We start from the raw sequence: 27,139 nt of genomic DNA, 5'->3' as shown, positions 1-27,139 counted from the left end.
TAATCATAGCAGGCACCATCACAATATGCACTGCTGTAATAATTGCAGGTACCACCAGAGTCAGTATGCACTGCAGTAATCATACCAAGGACCACCACAGCAGTATGCACTGCTGTAATCATAGCAGAAACCCTCACAGTCAGTATGCACTGCTGTAGTTATAGCAGGTACCACCACAGTATGCACTGCTATAACCATAGCAGTTACCACAACAGTCCTTATGCACTGCTGTAATCATAACAAGAACCATCACAGTCAGTATGCACTGCTGTAATCATAGCAGGAACAACCACAGTCAGTATGCAATGCTGTAATAACAGCAGGTACCCCTACAGTCGATATGCACTGCTGTGGTGATAGCAGGTACCACCACAGTATGCACTGCTGTAATCATAGCAGGTCCCACCACAGTCCTTATGCACTGCTAGTATCATAGCAGGTCCCACCACAGTCAGTATGCGCTGCTGTAATCATAGCAGGTACCATCACAGTCAGTATGCACTGCTGTTATCATAGCAGGTACCACCACAATATGCACTACTATAATCATAGCAGGTCCCACCACAGTCCTTATGCACTGCTGGTATCATAGCAGGTACCACCACAGTATACGCTGCTGTAATCATAGCAGGTACCATCACAGTCAGTATGCACTGCTGTTATCATAGCAGGTACCACCACAATATGCACTACTATAATCATAGCAGGTTCCACCACAGTCGGTATGCACTGCTGTAATCATAGCAGGAACCATCACAGTCAGTATGCACTGCTGCTTTCATAGCAGGTACCACCACAAAATGCACTACTATAATCAGAGCAGGTACCATGACAGCAGTATGCACTGCTGTAATCATAGCAGGAACCATCACACTCAGTATGCACTGCTGTAATCATAGCAAGGACCACCACAGCAGTATGCACTGCTGTAATCATAGCAGGTACCACCACAGCAGTATGCACTGCTGTAATCATTGCAGGAACAACCACAGTCAGTATGCAATGCTGTAATAACAGCAGGTACCCCTACAGTCGATATGCACTGCTGTAGTGATAGCAGGTACCACCACAGTATGCACTGCTGTATTCATAGCAGGTCCCACCACAGTCCTTATGCACTGCTGGTATCATAGCAAGTACCACCACAGTCAGTATGCACTGCTGTAATCATTGCAGATACCATCACAGTCAGTATGCACTGCTGTTATCATAGCAGGTACCACCACAATATGCACTACTATAATCATAGCAGGTACCCCTACAGTCGATATGCACTGCTGTAGTGATAGGAGGTACCACCACAATATGCACTGCTAATATCATAGCAGATACCACCACAGTCGGTATGTACTGCTGTAATCATAGCAGGTACCACCACAGCAGTATGCACTGCTGTAATCATAACAGGAACCATCACAGTCAGTATGCACTGCTGTAATCATAGCAAGGACCACCACAGCAGTATGCACTGCTGTAATCATAGCAGGAACCATTACAGTCAGTATACGCTGCTGTAATCATAGCAGGTACCATCACAGTCAGTATGCACTGCTGTTATCATAGCAGGTACCACCACTTTATGCACTACTATAATCAGAGCAGGTACCACCACTGTCAGTATGCACTGCTGTAATCATTGCAGGAACCATCACCGTCAGTATGCACTGCTGTAATAATAGCAAGGACCACCACAGCAGTATGCACTGCTGTAATCATAGCAGGAACCATCACAGTCAGTATGCGCTGCTGTAATCATAGCAGGTACCATCACAGTCAGTATGCACTGCTGTTATCATAGCAGGTACCACCACAATATGCACTACTATAATCAGAGCAGGTACCACGACAGCAGTATGCACTGCTGTAATCATAGCAGGAACCATCACAGTCAGTATGCACTGCTGTAATCATAGCAAGGACCACCACAGCAGTATGCACTGCTGTAATCATAGCAGGTACCACCACAGCAGTATGCACTGCTGTAATCATTGCAGGAACAACCACAGTCAGTATGCAATGCTGTAATAACAGCAGGTACCCCTACAGTCGATATGCACTGCTGTAGTGATAGCAGGTACCACCACAGTATGCACTGCTGTATTCATAGCAGGTCCCACCACAGTCCTTATGCACTGCTGGTATCATAGCAGGTACCACCACAGTCAGTATGCGCTGCTGTAATCATAGCAGGTACCATCACAGTCAATATGCACTGCTGTTATCATAGCAGGTACCACCACAATATGCACTACTATCATAGCAGGTACCCCTACAGTCGATATGCACTGCTGTAGTGATAGGAGGTACCACCACAATATGCACTGCTAATATCATAGCAGATACAACCACAGTCGGTATGTACCGCTGTAATCATAGCAGGTACTACCACAGCAGTATGCACTGCTGTTATCATAGCAGGAACCATCGCAGTCAGTATGCACTGCTGTAATCATAGCAGGTACAACCACAGCAGTATGCACTGCTGTAATCATAGCAGGAACCATTACAGTCAGTATGCACTGCAGTAATCATACCAAGGACCACCACAGCAGTATGCACTGCTGTAATCATAGCAGAAACCCTCACAGTCAGTATGCACTGCTGTAGTTATAGCAGGTACCACCACAGTATGCACTGCTATAACCATAGCAGGTACCACCACAGTCCTTATGCACTGCTGTAATCATAACAAGAACCATCACAGTCAGTATGCACTGCTGTAATCATAGCAGGAACAACCACAGTCAGTATGCAATGCTGTAATAATATCAGGTACCCCTACAGTCGATATGCACTGCTGTAGTGATAGCAGGTACCACCACAGTATGCACTGCTGTAATCATAGCAGGTCCCACCGCAGTCCTTATGCACTGCTGGTATCATAGCAGGTCCCACCACAGTCAGTATGCGCTGCTGTAATCATAGCATGTACCATCACAGTCAGTATGCACTGCTGTTATCATAGCAGGTACCACCACAATATGCACTACTATAATCATAGCAGGTACCACCACAGTCGGTATGCACTGCTGTAATCATAGCATGTACCATCACAATATGCACTGCTGTAATAATTGCAGGTACCACCAGAGTTAGTATGCACTGCTGTAATCATAGCAGGTACCACCACAGCAGTATGCACTGCTGTAATCATAGCAGGAACCATCACAGTCAGTATGCACTGCTGCTTTCATAGCAGGTACCACCACAAAATGCACTACTATAATCAGAGCAGGTACCACGACAGCAGTATGCACTGCTGTAATCATAGCAGGAACCATCACAGTCAGTATGCACTGCTGTAATCATAGCAAGGACCACCACAGCAGTATGCACTGCTGTAATCATAGCAGGAACCATTACAGTCAGTATACGCTGCTGTAATCATAGCAGGTACCATCACAGTCAGTATGCACTGCTGTTATCATAGCAGTTACCACCACAATATGCACTACTATAATCAGAGCAGGTACCACCACTGTCGGTATGCACTGCTGTAATCATAGCAGGAACCATCACCGTCAGTATGCACTGCTGTAATAATAGCAAGGACCACCACAGCAGTATGCACTGCTGTAATCATAGCAGGAACCATCACAGTCAGTATGCGCTGCTGTAATCATAGCAGGTGCCATCACAGTCAGTATGCACTGCTGTTATCATAGCAGGTACCACCACAATATGCACTACTATAATCAGAGCAGGTACCACGACAGCAGTATGCACTGCTGTAATCATAGCAGGAACCATCACAGTCAGTATGCACTGCTGTAATCATAGCAAGGACCACCACAGCAGTATGCACTGCTGTAATCATAGCAGGTACCACCACAGCAGTATGCACTGCTGTAATCATTGCAGGAACAACCACAGTCAGTATGCAATGCTGTAATAACAGCAGGTACCCCTACAGTCGATATGCACTGCTGTAGTGATAGCAGGTACCACCACAGTATGCACTGCTGTATTCATAGCAGGTCCCACCACAGTCCTTATGCACTGCTGGTATCATAGCAGGTACCACCACAGTCAGTATGCGCTGCTGTAATCATAGCAGGTACCATCACAGTCAGTATGCACTGCTGTTATCCTAGCAGGTACCACCACAATATGCACTGCTAATATAGCAGATACCACCACAGTCGGTATGTACTGCTGTAATCATAGCAGGTACCACCACAGCAGTATGCACTGCTGTAATCATAGCAGGTACAACCACAGTCAGTATGCACAGCTGTAATCATAGCAGGCACCATCACAATATGCACTGCTGTAATAATTGCAGGTACCACCAGAGTCAGTATGCACTGCAGTAATCATACCAAGGACCACCACAGCAGTATGCACTGCTGTAATCATAGCAGAAACCCTCACAGTCAGTATGCACTGCTGTAGTTATAGCAGGTACCACCACAGTATGCACTGCTATAACCATAGCAGTTACCACAACAGTCCTTATGCACTGCTGTAATCATAACAAGAACCATCACAGTCAGTATGCACTGCTGTAATCATAGCAGGAACAACCACAGTCAGTATGCAATGCTGTAATAACAGCAGGTACCCCTACAGTCGATATGCACTGCTGTGGTGATAGCAGGTACCACCACAGTATGCACTGCTGTAATCATAGCAGGTCCCACCACAGTCCTTATGCACTGCTAGTATCATAGCAGGTCCCACCACAGTCAGTATGCGCTGCTGTAATCATAGCAGGTACCATCACAGTCAGTATGCACTGCTGTTATCATAGCAGGTACCACCACAATATGCACTGCTAATATAGCAGATACCACCACAGTCGGTATGTACTGCTGTAATCATAGCAGGTACCACCACAGCAGTATGCACTGCTGTAATCATAGCAGGTACAACCACAGTCAGTATGCACAGCTGTAATCATAGCAGGCACCATCACAATATGCACTGCTGTAATAATTGCAGGTACCACCAGAGTCAGTATGCACTGCAGTAATCATACCAAGGACCACCACAGCAGTATGCACTGCTGTAATCATAGCAGAAACCCTCACAGTCAGTATGCACTGCTGTAGTTATAGCAGGTACCACCACAGTATGCACTGCTATAACCATAGCAGTTACCACAACAGTCCTTATGCACTGCTGTAATCATAACAAGAACCATCACAGTCAGTATGCACTGCTGTAATCATAGCAGGAACAACCACAGTCAGTATGCAATGCTGTAATAACAGCAGGTACCCCTACAGTCGATATGCACTGCTGTGGTGATAGCAGGTACCACCACAGTATGCACTGCTGTAATCATAGCAGGTCCCACCACAGTCCTTATGCACTGCTAGTATCATAGCAGGTCCCACCACAGTCAGTATGCGCTGCTGTAATCATAGCAGGTACCATCACAGTCAGTATGCACTGCTGTTATCATAGCAGGTACCACCACAATATGCACTACTATAATCATAGCAGGTCCCACCACAGTCCTTATGCACTGCTGGTATCATAGCAGGTACCACCACAGTATACGCTGCTGTAATCATAGCAGGTACCATCACAGTCAGTATGCACTGCTGTTATCATAGCAGGTACCACCACAATATGCACTACTATAATCATAGCAGGTACCACCACAGTCGGTATGCACTGCTGTAATCATAGCAGGAACCATCACAGTCAGTATGCACTGCTGCTTTCATAGCAGGTACCACCACAAAATGCACTACTATAATCCGAGCAGGTACCACGACAGCAGTATGCACTGCTGTAATCATAGCAGGAACCATCACACTCAGTATGCACTGCTGTAATCATAGCAAGGACCACCACAGCAGTATGCACTGCTGTAATCATAGCTGGTACCACCACAGCAGTATGCACTGCTGTAATCATTGCAGGAACAACCACAGTCAGTATGCAATGCTGTAATAACAGCAGGTACCCCTACAGTCGATATGCACTGCTGTAGTGATAGCAGGTACCACCACAGTATGCACTGCTGTATTCATAGCAGGTCCCACCACAGTCCTTATGCACTGCTGGTATCATAGCAAGTACCACCACAGTCAGTATGCACTGCTGTAATCATTGCAGATACCATCACAGTCAGTATGCACTGCTGTTATCATAGCAGGTACCACCACAATATGCACTACTATAATCATAGCAGGTACCCCTACAGTCGATATGCACTGCTGTAGTGATAGGAGGTACCACCACAATATGCACTGCTAATATCATAGCAGATACCACCACAGTCGGTATGTACTGCTGTAATCATAGCAGGTACCACCACCGCAGTATGCACTGCTGTAATCATAACAGGAACCATCACAGTCAGTATGCACTGCTGTAATCATAGCAAGGACCACCACAGCAGTATGCACTGCTGTAATCATAGCAGGAACCATTACAGTCAGTATACGCTGCTGTAATCATAGCAGGTACCATCACAGTCAGTATGCACTGCTGTTATCATAGCAGGTACCACCACTTTATGCACTACTATAATCAGAGCAGGTGCCACCACTGTCGGTATGCACTGCTGTAATCATTGCAGGAACCATCACCGTCAGTATGCACTGCTGTAATAATAGCAAGGACCACCACAGCAGTATGCACTGCTGTAATCATAGCAGGAACCATCACAGTCAGTATGCGCTGCTGTAATCATAGCAGGTACCATCACAGTCAGTATGCACTGCTGTTATCATAGCAGGTACCACCACAATATGCACTACTATAATCAGAGCAGGTACCACGACAGCAGTATGCACTGCTGTAATCATAGCAGGAACCATCACAGTCAGTATGCACTGCTGTAATCATAGCAAGGACCACCACAGCAGTATGCACTGCTGTAATCATAGCAGGTACCACCACAGCAGTATGCACTGCTGTAATCATTGCAGGAACAACCACAGTCAGTATGCAATGCTGTAATAACAGCAGGTACCCCTACAGTCGATATGCACTGCTGTAGTGATAGCAGGTACCACCACAGTATGCACTGCTGTATTCATAGCAGGTCCCACCACAGTCCTTATGCACTGCTGGTATCATAGCAGGTACCACCACAGTCAGTATGCGCTGCTGTAATCATAGCAGGTACCATCACAGTCAATATGCACTGCTGTTATCATAGCAGGTACCACCACAATATGCACTACTATCATAGCAGGTACCCCTACAGTCGATATGCACTGCTGTAGTGATAGGAGGTACCACCACAATATGCACTGCTAATATCATAGCAGATACAACCACAGTCGGTATGTACCGCTGTAATCATAGCAGGTACTACCACAGCAGTATGCACTGCTGTTATCATAGCAGGAACCATCGCAGTCAGTATGCACTGCTGTAATCATAGCAGGTACAACCACAGTCAGTATGCACAGCTGTAATCATAGCAGGTACCATCACAATATGCACTGCTGTAATAATTGCAGGTATCACCAGAGTCAGTATGCACTGCAGTAATCATACCAAGGACCACCACAGCAGTATGCACTGCTGTAATCATAGCAGAAACCCTCACAGTCAGTATGCACTGCTGTAGTTATAGCAGGTACCACCACAGTATGCACTGCTATAACCATAGCAGGTACCACCACAGTCCTTATGCACTGCTGTAATCATAACAAGAACCATCACAGTCAGTATGCACTGCTGTAATCATAGCAGGAACAACCACAGTCAGTATGCAATGCTGTAATAATATCAGGTACCCCTACAGTCGATATGCACTGCTGTATTGATAGCAGGTACCACCACAGTATGCACTGCTGTAATCATAGCAGGTCCCACCGCAGTCCTTATGCACTGCTGGTATCATAGCAGGTCCCACCACAGTCAGTATGCGCTGCTGTAATCATAGCATGTACCATCACAGTCAGTATGCACTGCTGTTATCATAGCAGGTACCACCACAATATGCACTACTATAATCATAGCAGGTACCACCACAGTCGGTATGCACTGCTGTAATCATAGCATGTACCATCACAATATGCACTGCTGTAATAATTGCAGGTACCACCAGAGTTAGTATGCACTGCTGTAATCATAGCAGGTACCACCACAGCAGTATGCACTGCTGTAATCATAGCAGGAACCATCACAGTCAGTATGCACTGCTGCTTTCATAGCAGGTACCACCACAAAATGCACTACTATAATCAGAGCAGGTACCACGACAGCAGTATGCACTGCTGTAATCATAGCAGGAACCATCACAGTCAGTATGCACTGCTGTAATCATAGCAAGGACCACAACAGCAGTATGCACTGCTGTAATCATAGCAGGTACCACCACAGCAGTATGCACTGCTGTAATCATTGCAGGAACAACCACAGTCAGTATGCAATGCTGTAATAACAGCAGGTACCCCTACAGTCGATATGCACTGCTGTAGTGATAGCAGGTACCACCACAGTATGCACTGCTATAACCATAGCAGGTACCACCACAGTCCTTATGCACTGCTGTAATCATAACAAGAACCATCACAGTCAGTATGCACTGCTGTAATCATAGCAGGAACAACCACAGTCAGTATGCAATGCTGTAATAATATCAGGTACCCCTACAGTCGATATGCACTGCTGTAGTGATAGCAGGTACGACCACAGTATGCACTGCTATAATCATAGCAGGTCCCACCACAGTCCTTATGCACTGCTGGTATCATAGCAGGTACCACCACAGTCAGTTTGCGCTGCTGTAATCATAGCAGGTACCATCACAGTCAGTATGCACTGCTGTTATCATAGCAGGTACCACCACAATATGCACTACTATAATCATAGCAGGTCCCACCACAGTCCTTATGCACTGCTGGTATCATAGCAGGTGTAGTGGGTTCGAATTAGGTGCACACATGACTCCTTGGGAGGCAACGCTGATTTATTAGAACGGTAAGTAATATAACACCGTACCTAAGATGGTGACCACCGACCTACTCTAGCTAACACATACTTCTCAAATACTCTAGCGTTAATCCAGCCAGGTGGGCTACTGCCAGGTCCGCTGACTGGAGGTTTGACTCCTCTTGGCGTCTTCACGATGCATTTTCGTTCTTGATACGGGCAGCCTCGAACCTCGTGAGGAGGCTGCTTATATGGGCCTCGGCGTGCCCGGGCCCCACCCCGGCCACGCCTCCCTTCGGAGAACCCTCTCGAAGCCCCCCTGCTGTCCACGTGCCCTCCGAGGTGCCCCCTAGGCCCCCAGTCACGTGTCCAGCCGGGGTCACAGAGAGTGCCACGGCCTCACACCACCCTCGTGGCCTCCCGGAGCCCAGAACCGGCCCTGACGTCATTCCCGCCTCCAGCCGGGATGACGTCATGCGTGTGTGTAGACCCGCGTGGTCATGACGCTCCCCCGCATAGTGACATCACGCTTGTGCGTGTGTACACAGTAGTGATGCTACCATCACTACACAGGTACCACCACAGTCAGTATGCGCTGCTGTAATCATAGCAGGTACCATCACAGTCAGTATGCACTGCTGTTATAGCAGGTACCACCACAATATGCACTACTATAATTATAGCAGGTACCACCACAGTCGGTATGCACTGCTGTAATCATAGCATGTACCATCACAATATGCACTGCTGTAATAATTGCAGGCACCACCAGAGTCAGCATGCACTGCTGTAATCATAGCAGGTACCACCACAGCAGTATGCACTGCTGTAATCATAGCAGGAACCATCACAGTCAGTATGCACTGCTGTAATCATAGCAAGGACCCCTACAGCAGTATGCACTGCTGTAATCATAGCAGGAACCATCACAGTCAGTATGCACTGCTGTAGTGATAGCAGGTACCATCACAGTATGCACTGCTATAACCATAGCAGGTACCACCACAGTCGGTATACACTGCTGCAATCATAGCAGGTACCATCACAATATGCACTGCTGTAATAATTGCAGGTACCACCAGAGTCAGTATGCACTGCTGTAATCATAACAGGGACCACCACAGCAGTATGCACTGCTGTAATCATAACAGGAACCATCACAGTCAGTATGCACTGCTGTAATCATAGCAGGAACAACCACAGTCAGTATGCAATGCTGTAATAATATCAGGCACCCCTACAGTCGATATGCACTGCTGTATTGATAGCAGGTACCACCACAGTATGCACTGCTGTAGTGATAGCAGGTACCACCACAGTATGCACTGCTGTAATCATAGCAGGTCCCACCACAGTCCTGATGCACTGCTGGTATCATAGCAGGTACCAAAACACAGTCAGTATGCGCTGCTGTAATCATAGCAGGTACCATCACAATCAGTATGCACTGCTGTTATAGCAGGTACCACCACAATATGCACTACTATAATCATAGCAGGTACCACCACAGTCGGTATGCACTGCTGTAATCATAGCAAGGACCACCACAGCAGTATGCACTGCTGTAATCATAGCAGGAACCATCACCGTCAGTATGCACTGCTGTAATCATAGCAAGGACCACCACAGCAGTATGCACTGCTGTAATCATAGCAGGAACCATTACAGTCAGTATACGCTGCTGTAATCATAGCAGGTACCATCACAGTCAGTATGCACTGCTGTTATCATAGCAGGTACCACCACAATATGCACTACTATAATCAGAGCAGGTACCACCACTGTCGGTATGCACTGCTGTAATCATAGCAGGAACCATCACAGTAGTATGCACTGCTGTAATCATAGCAGGAACTATCACAGTCAGTATGCGCTGCTGTAATCATAGCAGGTACCATCAGAGTCAGTATGCACTGCTGTTATCATAGCAGGTACCACCACAATATGCACTACTATAATCAGAGCAGGTACCACGACAGCAGTATGCACTGCTGTAATCATAGCAAGGACCACCACAGCAGTATGCACTGCTGTAATCATAGCAGGTACCACCACAGCAGTATGCACTGCTGTAATCATTGCAGGAAACATCACAGTCAGTATGCACTGCTGTAGTGATAGAAGGTACCACCACAATATGCACTACTATAATCCTAGCAGGTCCCACCACAGTCCTTATGCACTGCTGGTCCATAGCAGGTACCACCACAGTATGCGCTGCTGTAATCATAGCAGGTACCATCACAGTCAGTATGCACTGCTGTTATCATAGCAGGTACTACCACAATATGCACTACTATAATCATAGCAGGTACCACCACAGTCGGTATGCACTGCTGTAATCATAGCATGTACCATCACAATATGCACTGCTGTAATAATTGCAGGTACCACCAGAGTTAGTATGCACTGCTGTAATCATAGCAGGTACCACCACAGCAGTATGCACTGCTGTAATCATAGCAGGAACCATCACAGTCAGTATGCACTGCTGCTTTCATAGCAGGTACCACCACAAAATGCCCTACTATAATCAGAGCAGGTACCACGACAGCAGTATGCACTGCTGTAATCATAGCAGGAACCATCACAGTCAGTATGCACTGCTGTAATCATAGCAAGGACCACCACAGCAGTATGCACTGCTGTAATCATAGCAGGTACCACCACAGCAGTATGCACTGCTGTAATCATTGCAGGAACAACCACAGTCAGTATGCAATGCTGTAATAACAGCAGGTACCCCTACAGTCGATATGCACTGCTGTAGTGATAGCAGGTACCACCACAGTATGCACTGCTGTATTCATAGCAGGTCCCACCACAGTCCTTATGCACTGCTGGTATCATAGCAAGTACCACCACAGTCAGTATGCGCTGCTGTAATCATAGCAGGTACCATCACAGTCAGTATGCACTGCTGTTATCATAGCAGGTACCACCACAATATGCACTACTATAATCATAGCAGGTACCCCTACAGTCGATATGCACTACTGTAGTGATAGGAGGTACCATCACAATATGCACTGCTAATATCATAGCAGATACCACCACTGTCGGTATGTACTGCTGTAATCATTGCAGGTACCACCACAGCAGTATGCACTGCTGTAATCATAGCAGGAACCATCGCAGTCAGTATGCACTGCTGTAATCATAGCAGGTACAACCACAATCAGTATGCACAGCTGTAATCATAGCAGGTACCATCACAATATGCACTGCTGTAATAATTGCAGGTACCACCAGAGTAAGTATGCACTGCAGTAATCATACCACGGACCACCACAGCACTATGCACTGCTGTAATCCTAGCAGAAACCCTCACAGTCAGTATGCACTGCTGTAGTGATAGCAGGTACCACCACAGTATGCACTGCTATAACCATAGCAGGTACCACCACAGTCCTTATGCACTGCTGTAATCATAACAAGAACCATCACAGTCAGTATGCACTGCTGTAATCATAGCAGGAACAACCACAGTCAGTATGCAATGCTGTAATAATATCAGGTACCCCTACAGTCGATATGCACTGCTGTAGTGATAGCAGGTACGACCACAGTATGCACTGCTATAATCATAGCAGGTCCCACCACAGTCCTTATGCACTGCTGGTATCATAGCAGGTACCACCACAGTCAGTTTGCGCTGCTGTAATCATAGCAGGTACCATCACAGTCAGTATGCACTGCTGTAATCATAGCAGGTACCACCACAATATGCACTACTATAATCATAGCAGGTCCCACCACAGTCCTAATGCACTGCTGGTATCATGGCAGGTGTAGTGGGTTCGAATTAGGTGCACACACGACTCCTTGGGAGGCAACGCTGATTTATTAGAACGGTAAGTAATATAACACTGTACATAAGATGGTGACCACCGACCTACTCTAGCTAACACATACTTCTCAAATACTCTAGCGTTAATCCAGCCAGGTGGGCTACTGCCAGGTCCGCTGACTGGAGGCTTGACTCCTCTTGGCGTCTTCACGATGCATCTTCGTTCTTGATACGGGCAGCCTCGAACCTCGTGAGGAGGCTGCTTATATGGGCCTCGGCGTGCCCGGGCCCCACCCCGGCCACGCCTCCCTTCGAGAACCCTCTCGAAGCCCCCCTGCTGTCCACGTGCCCTCCGAGGTGCCCCCTAGGCCCCCAGTCACGTGTCCAGCCGGGGTCACAGAGAGTGCCACGGCCTCACACCACCCTCGTGGCCTCCCGGAGCCCAGAACCGGCCCTGACGTCATTCCCGCCTCCAGCCGGGATGACGTCATGCGTGTGTGTAGACCCGCGTGGTCATGACGCTCCCCCGCATAGTGACATCACGCTTGTGCGTGTGTACACAGTAGTGATGCTACCATCACTACATCACCCTCCCCCATGTAAAAAAACCAGCCGTCTCGGCTGTGACAATACAGAAAAAAAACAGTGTGCCTCCAACAACAACGTCAACAAACAACCGGCGACCGACAATAATCACCCCGAGAAACATATGTACACACACCGAGAGGGGGGGAAGGGAAGAATGTATGGAATGAGGGGAACCAACAACAACATGTACACCAAAAGAACTGGTCAACCCACTTATCCCTCAGCACAGCCCATCCATGTGAATTTGTACGCACGCACCGACATGAATGTGGCTAAATTTTGATTTAAAGCTTTCGTGACTGCAGTAATTCATATTCTTAGTTTTTTCGGTAAAGTCACGTTGAAGAGAAACAACAAAATAACAAAATATATATAAAACAATAAAAAATTCTCACGACATTTCGACCATAACTCAAATGGTCGAAACGTCGTGAGAATTTTTTTTTATTGTTTTATATATATTTTGTTATTTTGTTGTTTCTCTTCAACGTGACTTTACCGAAAAAACTAAGAATATGAATGTGGCTGCTTGACAACGGTGTAGGCAATCAACAAGGTGTGAGAGTCATGGACAGCGGCCAGTCTTCAAATGAATTTGCGTGGCCGAGCCTCCAGGGGAGGCGAGCACGCTCTCCCTGGAGGTCCTGGGGGAACTTGAAAAAGGCCCAAAAAGGGCACGGCCCCTCCCCAGGAGTTGGGCAATAGGATGAGCAGGAGTGACGTACGGGCGCTCCACTCTCCCCTTCAAGTCCACATCCGGTCAGCACAACCGGCGACTCCAAGGGCGGCAGGTGCAGGAATCCTGTGACAAGAAGAAACCACCTCCTGAGGCACAGTACCACAAGCCCACACCTCAGCTCGTCGGACACGACAGCCACCCGTCCCAGGGAAGTGGAGATGATCGTATTCCGCCCGGCGGAAGAAATAAAAACAAAAATACATAGATTCCGACGCGTTGGATGCACAACCAACACCGGTAAATCAAACCAAAACCACACAACCACCCCATAGATGGCAGGGTCTCACACCGCCCTGTTACCGTTCCACCCCACAGGTGGCAATAGGGTGAAGACCGAAAGTCTAACACCCACCTACAAACACCACTTAACATTCCGGACGTCTCCCTACATCCCAGGTCAAGAAGTCGCACTTCAGGGTCGACCCATGTACTGGCTCAAGGAAGTCACTCTTCAAGGTCGAGCCAGTATGCTGCAACCAAAGGTACAACCGTTGGATGTTGTACAACATCCCGGGTCAAGGAAGTCATGCTTCCAGGTTGACCCATGTACTGGGCAAAGAAGTCGCACTTCAGCGTTGCCTCAGTATCTACATTTTTTGTAGAAAAATGTTAAATCGACGTGACAAAAAAATGCCTGCTCTTGCCCAGAAATGGTTCACACAAATACCCATGCACGTACAAAATGGCGGCCGCATGCACAAGCCGCATCCCCTGCGGTTTCCCGCGCTCACACAAAATGGCGGCCCCACGCGCGTTTACCGCGCTCGCACAACTCAGAAGCCCTCCCTTGAAGGCCAAACCAGACATCTCATGCCACTCGGTAGCACCCCCCGCCTTTCCGACGCGCACGTGTCGGCCGTATCGGGGGAATTATAACCCAGTCTCTCTCCAAGACTCGCATCGCAGCATGTAGCTGTTCCAACCGAGCTGAGAAGACACAAGAACACCTCTCTCCAGGACTCGCATTGCAGCAATCAGCTGTCCCAACCGGGTTGAGAGGACACACCAACCCCTCTCTCCAAGCCTCGCATTGCAGCATTTAGCTGTACCAACCGAGCTGAGAGAGCAACTCACCACAAGCTCCCTGAGCCTCTGGCTCACTGTCTCAGACGCGCCTCAGAGTGTCTCGATCTCCGGGCCGCCAGGTCAAGCCATCAGCCACAGCATGACGGGACCACACTCTCCGAGCCATGTGAGCGAACTGCCCACTAGGATAGACACGCCACGGAGTGTCTCAATCTCCGGGCTGTCAGGTCAAGCCGTCAGCCACACCATGACGGGACCACACTCGTGTCAACACGCAACAATGACAGGGGGCATTCTGGTCAGGATGTTTGGCCTAGATTAGCCACAGCCAGCAGCACAATCCAAATCAGTGGCACCATATGTCATCATCACAATTTAACTATCCGTACCAAGGATCACAACAATGTACGTCACAACCCGTATCAGTGCAGAGAGACAGTCTATGCAGTACACACAGTCCACACATCGCGATCTCGAGAAAAATCCCATACAATCAACACTTCGTTAACAAATGTGGCACAAGCTATATATTAACAATCACGAACAAAGCTCCATACAAAGCATACATTGTTAACACTCACAAGCAAAGTTTCGCACAGTCACACATTGACAACATTCACGAGCGAAGCGCCATACTGTATACCCCAAAACAATCGCGACTCCGCAACGGCAATCAAACAAAGTGTCAACAAATCATTAACCCGGCAATTCACTGGATCTTAACGGAGCCCGAGACCCCCCACATAGCCGAATTAATCATTAACTGGCTCCTTAAGATAACAATCCTGACGCTGTACTTAACAACACTGTTACAAAGCAGACGCACGCACGGGCGCCACGTCAATCTGCCACGCACCCAACCCAACTAACACGCTTCGCAGCCCAGCGAGTAAAAAAAACACCTAATCGCAACCCGGCGCACGCAAGATGGGTGAAGTGTGTTTTTAGGGCCGGGTGCATTGTGTCACGACTCGCCTGAGAGGCTGTGAGGAACGGAGGCTGCACTGTGGAACTTGAAGACTCTTGGATGGTGAGCACAGGATGCCACCAAGACGGCCCAAGATCTCCCTCCACAGGCGTTGAGAATGGCGGGAATGGCGTTTTGGCGGGAACCGCGTCCCGACCGCCCGCCAAGATGGCGGCCGCGCGTGCACCATGCGCGCGCGAATTTCCCGCCCAGGCACCCGTAGCAGCAGCAGCGGCGGCGTCCTCTCTCCTCCAGCTCCGTCGCTCTCTCTCTCGATGGCGGCGAAGCAGCGACGTGATGTGCGTGCTGCTGCCCCGCCTGCAGCGCCATCTCCCTCCTTCACCGAGGCTGCAGAACCCCGGGGCTGCCCCTAAGATGATCGTCTCGCCTCCTCGTCGTGTGAAAGCGAGCAGGTAAGTTGTAGTAATCGTGCACATATTATACTGACTAGGATAACACCTAATGTTATTTATTTTTCCGCAACTTCTGACACCCAATGTAGTGGGTTCGAATTAGGTGCACACACGACTCCTTGGGAGGCAACGCTGATTTATTAGAACGGTAAGTAATATAACACTGTACATAAGATGGTGACCACCGACCTACTCTAGCTAACACATACTTCTCAAATACTCTAGCGTTAATCCAGCCAGGTGGGCTACTGCCAGGTCCGCTGACTGGAGGCTTGACTCCTCTTGGCGTCTTCACGATGCATCTTCGTTCTTGATACGGGCAGCCTCGAACCTCGTGAGGAGGCTGCTTATATGGGCCTCGGCGTGCCCGGGCCCCACCCCGGCCACGCCTCCCTTCGAGAACCCTCTCGAAGCCCCCCTGCTGTCCACGTGCCCTCCGAGGTGCCCCCTAGGCCCCCAGTCACGTGTCCAGCCGGGGTCACAGAGAGTGCCACGGCCTCACACCACCCTCGTGGCCTCCCGGAGCCCAGAACCGGCCCTGACGTCATTCCCGCCTCCAGCCGGGATGACGTCATGCGTGTGTGTAGACCCGCGTGGTCATGACGCTCCCCCGCATAGTGACATCACGCTTGTGCGTGTGTACACAGTAGTGATGCTACCATCACTACACAGGTACCACCACAGTCAGTATGCGCTGCTGTAATCATAGCAGGTACCATCACAGTCAGTATGCACTGCTGTAATCATAGCATGTACCATCACAATATGCACTGCTGTAATAATTGCAGGTACCACCAGAGTTAGTATGCACTGCTGTAATCATAGCAGGGACCACCACAGCAGTATGCACTGCTGTAATCATAGCAGGTGACATCACAGTATGCACTGCTGTTATCATAGCAGGTACCACCACAATATGCACTACTATAATCATAGCAGGTACCACCACAGTCGGTATGCACTGCTGTAATCATAGCATGTACCATCACAATATGCACTGCTGTAATAATTGCAGGTACCACCAGAGTTAGTATGCACTGCTGTAATCATTGCAGGGACCACCACAGCAGTATGCACTGCTGTAATCATAGCAGGTGACATCACAGTATGCACTGCTGTTATCATAGCAGGTACCACCACAATATGCACTACTATAATCATAGCAGGTACCACCACAGTCGGTATGCACTGCTGTGATCATAGCATGTACCATCACAATATGCACTGCTGTAATAATTGCAGTCACCACCAGAGTCAGCATGCACTGCTGTAATCATAGCAGGTACCACCACAGCAGTATGCACTGCTGTAATCATAGCAGGAACCATCACAGTCAGTATGCACTGCTGTAATCATAGCAAGGACCCCTACAGCAGTATGCACTGCTGTAATCATAGCAGGAACCATCACAGTCAGTATGCACTGCTGTAGTGATAGCAGGTACCATCACAGTATGCACTGCTATAACCATAGCAGGTACCACCACAGTCGGTATACACTGCTGCAATCATAGCAGGTACCATCACAATATGCACTGCTGTAATAATTGCAGGTACCACCAGAGTCAGTATGCACTGCTGTAATCATAGCAGGAACAACCACAGTCAGTATGCAATGCTGTAATAATAGCAGGCACCCCTAAAGTCGATATGCACTGCTGTAGTGATAGCAGGTACCACCACAGTATGCACTGCTGTAGTGATAGCAGGTACCACCACAGTATGCACTGCTGTAATCATAGCAGGTCCCACCACAGTCCTGATGCACTGCTGGTATCATAGCAGGTACCAAAACACAGTCAGTATGCGCTGCTGTAATCATAGCAGGTACCATCACAATCAGTATGCACTGCTGTTATAGCAGGTACCACCACAATATGCACTACTATAATCATAGCAGGTACCACCACAGTCGGTATGCACTGCTGTAATCATAGCAAGGACCACCACAGCAGTATGCACTGCTGTAATCATAGCAGGAACCATCACCGTCAGTATGCACTGCTGTAATCATAGCAGGAACCATTACAGTCAGTATACGCTGCTGTAATCATAGCAGGTACCATCACAGTCAGTATGCACTGCTGTTATCATAGCAGGTACCACCACAATATGCACTACTATAATCAGAGCAGGTACCACCACTGTCGGTATGCACTGCTGTAATCATAGCAGGAACCATCACAGTAGTATGCACTGCTGTAATCATAGCAGGAACTATCACAGTCAGTATGCGCTGCTGTAATCATAGCAGGTACCATCACAGTCAGTATGCACTGCTGTTATCATAGCAGGTACCACCACAATATGCGCTACTATAATCAGAGCAGGTACCACCACTGTCGGTATGCACTGCTGTAATCATAGCAGGAACCATCACAGTAGTATGCACTGCTGTAATCATAGCAGGAACTATCACAGTCAGTATGCGCTGCTGTAATCATAGCAGGTACCATCAGAGTCAGTATGCACTGCTGTTATCATAGCAGGTACCACCACAATATGCACTACTATAATCAGAGCAGGTACCACGACAGCAGTATGCACTGCTGTAATCATAGCAAGGACCACCACAGCAGTGTGCACTGCTGTAATCATAGCAGGTACCACCACAGCAGTATGCACTGCTGTAATCATTGCAGGAACAACCACAGTCAGTATGCAATGCTGTAATAACAGCAGGTACCCCTACAGTCGATATGCACTGCTGTAGTGATAGCAGGTACCACCACAGTATGCACTGCTGTATTCATAGCAGGTCCCACCACAGTCCTTATGCACTGCTGGTATCATAGCAGGTACCACCACAGTCAGTATGCGCTGCTGTAATCATAGCAGGTACCATCACAGTCAGTATGCACTGCTGTTATCATAGCAGGTACCACCACAATATGCACTACTATAATCATAGCAGGTACCCCTACAGTCGATATGCACTGCTGTAGTGATAGGAGGTACCACCACAATATGCACTGCTAATATCATAGCAGATACCACCACAGCCGGTATGTACTGCTGTAATCATAGCAGGTACCACCACAGCAGTATGCACTGCTGTAATCATAGCAGTCAGTATGCACTGCTGTAATCATAGCAGGTACAACCACAGTCAGTATGCACAGCTGTAATCATAGCAGGTACCATCACAATATGCACTGCTGTAATAATTGCAGGTACCACCAGAGTCAGTATGCACTGCAGTAATCATACCAAGGACCACCACAGCAGTATACACTGCTGTAATCATAGCAGAAACCCTCACAGTCAGTATGCACTGCTGTTGTTATAGCAGGTACCACCACAGTATGCACTGCTATAACCATAGCAGGTACCACCACAGTCCTTATGCACTGCTGTAATCATAACAAGAACCATCACAGTCAGTACGCACTGCTGTAATCATAGCAGGAACAACCACAGTCAGTATGCAATGCTGTAATAATATCAGGTACCCCTACAGTCGATATGCACTGCTGTAGTGATAGCAGGTACCACCACAGTATGCACTACTATAATCATAGCAGGTCCCACCACAGTCCTTATGCACTGCTGGTATCATAGCAGGTACCACCACAGTCAGTATGCACTGCTGTAATCATAGCAGGTACCATCACAGTCAGTATGCACTGCTGTTATAGCAGGTACCACCACAATATGCACTACTATAATCATAGCAGGTACCACCACAGTCGGTATGCACTGCTGTAATCATAGCAGGAACCATCACCGTCAGTATGCACTGCTGTAATCATAGCAAGGACCACCACAGCAGTATGCACTGCTGTAATCATAGCAGGAACCATTACAGTCAGTATATGCTGCTTTAATCATAGCAGGTACCATCACAGTCAGTATGCACTGCTGTAATCATAGCAGGTACCATCACAGTCAGTATGCACTGCTGTTATCATAGCAGGTACCACCAAAATATGCACTACTATAATCAGAGCAGGTACCACCACTGTCGGTATGCACTGCTGTAATCATAGCAGGAACCATCACCGTCAGTATGCACTGCTGTAATAATAGCAAGGCCCACCACAGCAGTATGCACTGCTGTAATCATAGCAGGAACCATCACAGTCAGTATGCGCTGCTGTAATCATAGCAGGTACCATCACAGTCAGTATGCACTGCTGTTATCATAGCAGGTACCACCAAAATATGCACTACTATAATCAGAGCAGGTACCACCACTGTCGGTATGCACTGCTGTAATCATAGCAGGAACCATCACCGTCAGTATGCACTGCTGTAATAATAGCAAGGCCCACCACAGCAGTATGCACTGCTGTAATCATAGCAGGAACCATCACAGTCAGTATGCGCTGCTGTAATCATAGCAGGTACCATCACAGTCAGTATGCACTGCTGTTATCATAGCAGGTACCACCACAATATGCACTACTATAATCAGAGCAGGTACCACGACAGCAGTATGCACTGCTGTAATCATAGCAGGAACCATCACAGTCAGTATGCACTGCTGTAATCATAGCAAGGACCACAACAGCAGTATGCACTGCTGTAATCATAGCAGGTACCACCACAGCAGTATGCACTGCTGTAATCATTGCAGGAACAATCACAGTCAGTATGCAATGCTGTAATAACAGCAGGTACCCCTACAGTCGATATGCACTGCTGTAGTGATAGCAGGTACCACCACAGTATGCGCTGCTGTAATCATTGCAGGTACCATCACAGTCAGTATGCACTGCTGTTATCATAGCAGGTACCACCACAATATGCACTACTATAATCATAGCAGGTACCCCTACAGTCGATATGCACTGCTGTAGTGATAGGAGGTACCACCACAATATGCACTGCTAATATCATAGCAGATACCACCACAGTCGGTATGTACTGCTGTAATCATAGCAGGTACCACCACAGCAGTATGCACTGCTGTAATCATAGCAGGAACCATCACAGTCAGTATGCACTGCTGTAATCATAGCAGGTACAACCACAGTCAGTATGCACAGCTGTAATCATAGCAGGTACCATCACAATATGCACTGCTGTAATAATTGCAGGTACCACCAGAGTCAGTATGCACTGCAGTAATCATACCAAGGACCACCACAGCAGTATGCACTGCTGTAATCATAGCAGAAACCCTCACAGTCAGTATGCACTGCTGTAGTTATAGCAGGTACCACCAGAGTATGCACTGCTATAACCATAGCAGGTACCACCACAGTCCTTATGCACTGCTGTAATCATAGCAAGAACCATCACAGTCAGTATGCACTGCTGTAATCATAGCAGGAACAACCACAGTCAGTATGCAATGCTGTAATAATATCAGGTACCCCTACAGTCGATATGCACTGCTGTAGTGATAGCAGGTACCACCACAGTATGCACTACTATAATCATAGGTCCCACCACAGTCCTTATGCACTGCTGGTATCATAGCAGGTACCACCACAGTCAGTATGCGCTGCTGTAATCATAGCAGGTACCATCACAGTCAGTATGCACTGCTGTTATAGCAGGTACCACCACAATATGCACTACTATAATCATAGCAGGTACCACCACATTCGGTATGCACTGCTGTAATCATAGCATGTACCATCACAATATGCACTGCTGTAATATTTGCAGGTACCACCAGAGTTAGTATGCACTGCTGTAATCATAGCAGGTACCACCACAGCAGTATGCACTGCTGTAATCATAGCAGGAACCATCACAGTCAGAATGCACTGCTGTAATCATAGCAGGTAACATCACAGTATGCACTGCTGTTATCATAGCAGGTACCATCACAATATGCACTACTATAATCATAGCAGGTACCACCACAGTCGGTATGCACTGCTGTAATCATAGCAGGAACCATCACCGTCAGTATGCACTGCTGTAATCATAGCAAGGACCACCACAGCAGTATGCACTGCTGTAATCATAGCAGGAACCATTACAGTCAGTATATGCTGCTTTAATCATAGCAGGTACCATCACAGTCAGTATGCACTGCTGTAATCATAGCAGGTACCATCACAGTCAGTATGCACTGCTGTTATCATAGCAGGTACCACCAAAATATGCACTACTATAATCAGAGCAGGTACCACCACTGTCGGTATGCACTGCTGTAATCATAGCAGGAACCATCACCGTCAGTATGCACTGCTGTAATAATAGCAAGGCCCACCACAGCAGTATGCACTGCTGTAATCATAGCAGGAACCATCACAGTCAGTATGCGCTGCTGTAATCATAGCAGGTACCATCACAGTCAGTATGCACTGCTGTTATCATAGCAGGTACCACCAAAATATGCACTACTATAATCAGAGCAGGTACCACCACTGTCGGTATGCACTGCTGTAATCATAGCAGGAACCATCACCGTCAGTTTGCACTGCTGTAATAATAGCAAGGCCCACCACAGCAGTATGCACTGCTGTAATCATAGCAGGAACCATCACAGTCAGTATGCGCTGCTGTAATCATAGCAGGTACCATCACAGTCAGTATGCACTGCTGTTATCATAGCAGGTACCACCACAATATGCACTACTATAATCAGAGCAGGTACCACGACAGCAGTATGCACTGCTGTAATCATAGCAGGAACCATCACAGTCAGTATGCACTGCTGTAATCATAGCAAGGACCACAACAGCAGTATGCACTGCTGTAATCATAGCAGGTACCACCACAGCAGTATGCACTGCTGTAATCATTGCAGGAACAACCACAGTCAGTATGCAATGCTGTAATAACAGCAGGTACCCCTACAGTCGATATGCACTGCTGTAGTGATAGCAAGTACCACCACAGTATGCGCTGCTGTAATCATTGCAGGTACCATCACAGTCAGTATGCACTGCTGTTATCATAGCAGGTACCACCACAATATGCACTACTATAATCATAGCAGGTACCCCTACAGTCGATATGCACTGCTGTAGTGATAGGAGGTACCACCACAATATGCACTGCTAATATCATAGCAGATACCACCACAGTCGGTATGTACTGCTGTAATCATAGCAGGTACCACCACAGCAGTATGCACTGCTGTAATCATAGCAGGAACCATCACAGTCAGTATGCACTGCTGTAATCATAGCAGGTACAACCACAGTCAGTATGCACAGCTGTAATCATAGCAGGTACCATCACAATATGCACTGCTGTAATAATTGCAGGTACCACCAGAGTCAGTATGCACTGCAGTAATCATACCAAGGACCACCACAGCAGTATGCACTGCTGTAATCATAGCAGAAACCCTCACAGTCAGTATGCACTGCTGTAGTTATAGCAGGTACCACCAGAGTATGCACTGCTATAACCATAGCAGGTACCACCACAGTCCTTATGCACTGCTGGTATCATAGCAGGTACCACCACAGTCAGTATGCACTGCTGTAATCATAGCAGGTACCATCACAGTCAGTATGCACTGCTGTTATAGCAGGTACCACCACAATATGCACTACTATAATCATAGCAGGTACCACCACATTCGGTATGCACTGCTGTAATCATAGCATGTACCATCACAATATGCACTGCTGTAATATTTGCAGGTACCACCAGAGTTAGTATGCACTGCTGTAATCATAGCAGGTACCACCACAGCAGTATGCACTGCTGTAATCATAGCAGGAACCATCACAGTCAGAATGCACTGCTGTAATCATAGCAGGTAACATCACAGTATGCACTGCTGTTATCATAGCAGGTACCATCACAATATGCACTACTATAATCATAGCAGGTACCACCACAGTCGGTATGCACTGCTGTGATCATAGCATGTACCATCACAATATGCACTGCTGTAATAATTGCAGGCACCACCAGAGTCAGCATGCACTGCTGTAATCATAGCAGGTACCACCACAGCAGTATGCACTGCTGTAATCATAGTAGGAACCATCACAGTCAGTATGCACTGCTGTAATCATAGCAAGGACCACCACAGCAGTATGCACTGCTGTAATCATAGCAGGAACCATCACGGTCAGTATGCACTGCTGTAGTGATAGCAGGTACCATCACAGTATGCACTGCTATAACCATAGCAGGTACCACCACAGTCGGTATACACTGCTGCAATCATAGCAGGTACCATCACAATATGCACTGCTGTAATAATTGCAGGTACCACCAGAGTCAGTATGCACTGCTGTAATCATAACAGGGACCACCACAGCAGTATGCACTGCTGTAATCATATCAGGAACCATCACAGTCAGTATGCACTGCTGTAATCATAGCAGGAACAACCACAGTCAGTATGCAATGCTGTAATAATAGCAGGCACCCCTACAGTCGATATGCACTGCTGTAGTGATAGCAGGTACCACCACAGTATGCACTGCTGTAGTGATAGCAGGTACCACCACAGTATGCACTGCTGTAATCATAGCAGGTCCCACCACAGTCCTGATGTACTGCTGGTATCATAGCAGGTACCAAAACACAGTCAGTATGCGCTGCTGTAATCATAGCAGGTACCATCACAATCAGTATGCACTGCTGTTATAGCAGGTACCACCACAATATGCACTACTATAATCATAGCAGGTACCACCACAGTCGGTATGCACTGCTGTAATCATAGCAAGGACCACCACAGCAGTATGCACTGCTGTAATCATAGCAGGAACCATCACCGTCAGTATGCACTGCTGTAATCATAGCAGGAACCATTACAGTCAGTATATGCTGCTGTAATCATAGCAGGTACCATCACAGTCAGTATGCACTGCTGTTATCATAGCAGGTACCACCACAATATGCACTTCTATAATCAGAGCAGGTACCACCACTGTCGGTATGCACTGCTGTAATCATAGCAGGAACCATCACCGTCAGTATGCACTGCTGTAATAATAGCAAGGACCACCACAGCAGTATGCACTGCTGTAATCATAGCAGGAACCATCACAGTCAGTATGCGCTGCTGTAATCAGAGCAGGTACCACGACAGCAGTATGCTCTGCTGTAATCATAGCAGGAACCATCACAGTCAGTATGCACTGCTGTAATCATAGCAAGGACCACCACAGCAGTATGCACTGCTGTAATCATAGCAGGTACCACCACAGCAGTATGCACTGCTGTAATCATTGCAGGAACAACCACAGTCAGTATGCAATGCTGTAATAACAGCAGGTACCCCTACAGTCGATATGCACTGCTGGAGTGATAGCAGGTACCACCACAGTATGCGCTGCTGTAATCATAGCAGGTGCCATCACAGTCAGTATGCACTGCTGTTATCATAGCAGGTACCACCACAAGATGCACTATAATCATAGCAGGTACCCCTACAGTCGATATGCACTGCTGTAGTGATAGGAGGTACCACCACAATATGCACTGCTAATATCATAGCAGATACCACCACAGCAGTATGCACTGTTGTAATCATAGCAGGAACCATCGCAGTCAGTATGCACTGCTGTAATCATAGCAGGTACAACCACAGTCAGTATGCACAGCTGTAATCATTGCAGGTACCATCACAATATGCACTGCTGTAATAATTGCAGGTACCACCAGAGTCAGTATGCACTGCAGTAATCATACCAAGGACCACCACAGCAGTATGCACTGCTGTAATCATAGCAGAAACCCTCACAGTCAGTATGCACTGCTGTAGTTATAGCAGGTACCACCACAGTATGCACTGCTATAACCATAGCAGGTACCACCACAGGCCTTATGCACTACTGTAATCATAACAAGAACCATCACAGTCAGTATGCACTGCTGTAATCATTGCAGGAACAACCACAGTCAGTATGCAATGCTGTAATAATATCAGGTACCCCTACAGTCGATATGCACTGCTGTAGTGATAACAGGTACCACCACAGTATGCACTGCTGTAATCATAGCAGGTCCCACCACAGTCCTTATGCACTGCTGGTATCATAGCAGGTCCCACCACAGTCAGTATGCGCTGCTGTAATCATAGCAGGTACCATCACAGTCGATATGCACTGCTGTAGTGATAGCAGGTACCACCACAATATGCATTGCTGTAATCATAGCAGGTCCCACCACAGTCCTTATGCACTGCTGGTATCATAGCAGGTACCATCACAGTATGAACTACTGTTATCATAGCAGGTACCACCACCGTATGCACTGCTGTTATCATAGCAGGTACCACCACAGTCGGTATGCACTGCTGTAATCATAGCAAGGACCACCACAGCAGTATGCACTGCTGTAATCATAGCAGGAACCGTCGCAGTCAGTATGCGCTGCTGTAATCATAGCAGGTACCATCACAGTCAGTATGCACTGCTGTTATCATAGCAGGTACCACCACAGCAGTATGCACTGCTGTAATCATAGCAGGAACCATCACAGTCAGTATGCACTGCTGTAATCATAGCAAGGACCACCACAGCAGTATGCACTGCTGTAATCATAGCAGGAACCATCACGGTCAGTATGCACTGCTGTAGTGATAGCAGGTACCATCACAGTATGCACTGCTATAACCATAGCAGGTACCACCACAGTCGGTATACACTGCTGCAATCATAGCAGGTACCATCACAATATGCACTGCTGTAATAATTGCAGGTACCACCAGAGTCAGTATGCACTGCTGTAATCATAACAGGGACCACCACAGCAGTATGCACTGCTGTAATCATATCAGGAACCATCACAGTCAGTATGCACTGCTGTAATCATAGCAGGAACAACCACAGTCAGTATGCAATGCTGTAATAATAGCAGGCACCCCTACAGTCGATATGCACTGCT

The 27,139-nt window shown here is 47.5% G+C and overlaps 1 long non-coding RNA gene across 2 annotated transcripts in view; it reads left to right on the top strand.

The window, feature by feature from the left end:
* LOC142924005 (uncharacterized) overlaps positions 1–27,139 on the top strand; it is a 76,058-nt gene that overhangs the window by 23,255 nt on the left and 25,664 nt on the right. Inside the window, exon 1 of one of the 2 annotated variants that reach the window (XR_012941127.1) lies at positions 16,629–27,139. This exon is cut by the window's right edge and continues 23,442 nt beyond it. The exons of the other annotated variant lie outside the window; for it this stretch is intronic. This is a non-coding gene — a long non-coding RNA (uncharacterized LOC142924005). Of the gene's footprint in view, positions 1–16,628 lie in introns of those variants that run through there. 2 annotated transcript variants of the gene reach the window in all.

Source organism: Petromyzon marinus, chromosome 7 (genome assembly GCF_048934315.1).
Source record: "Petromyzon marinus isolate PM22_M1 ecotype Great Lakes invasive population chromosome 7, UKy_Petmar_22M1.pri1.0, whole genome shotgun sequence".
Taxonomy (NCBI): Eukaryota; Metazoa; Chordata; class Hyperoartia; order Petromyzontiformes; family Petromyzontidae; genus Petromyzon; species Petromyzon marinus.
This window is presented reverse-complemented; position numbering and strand designations above follow the sequence as displayed.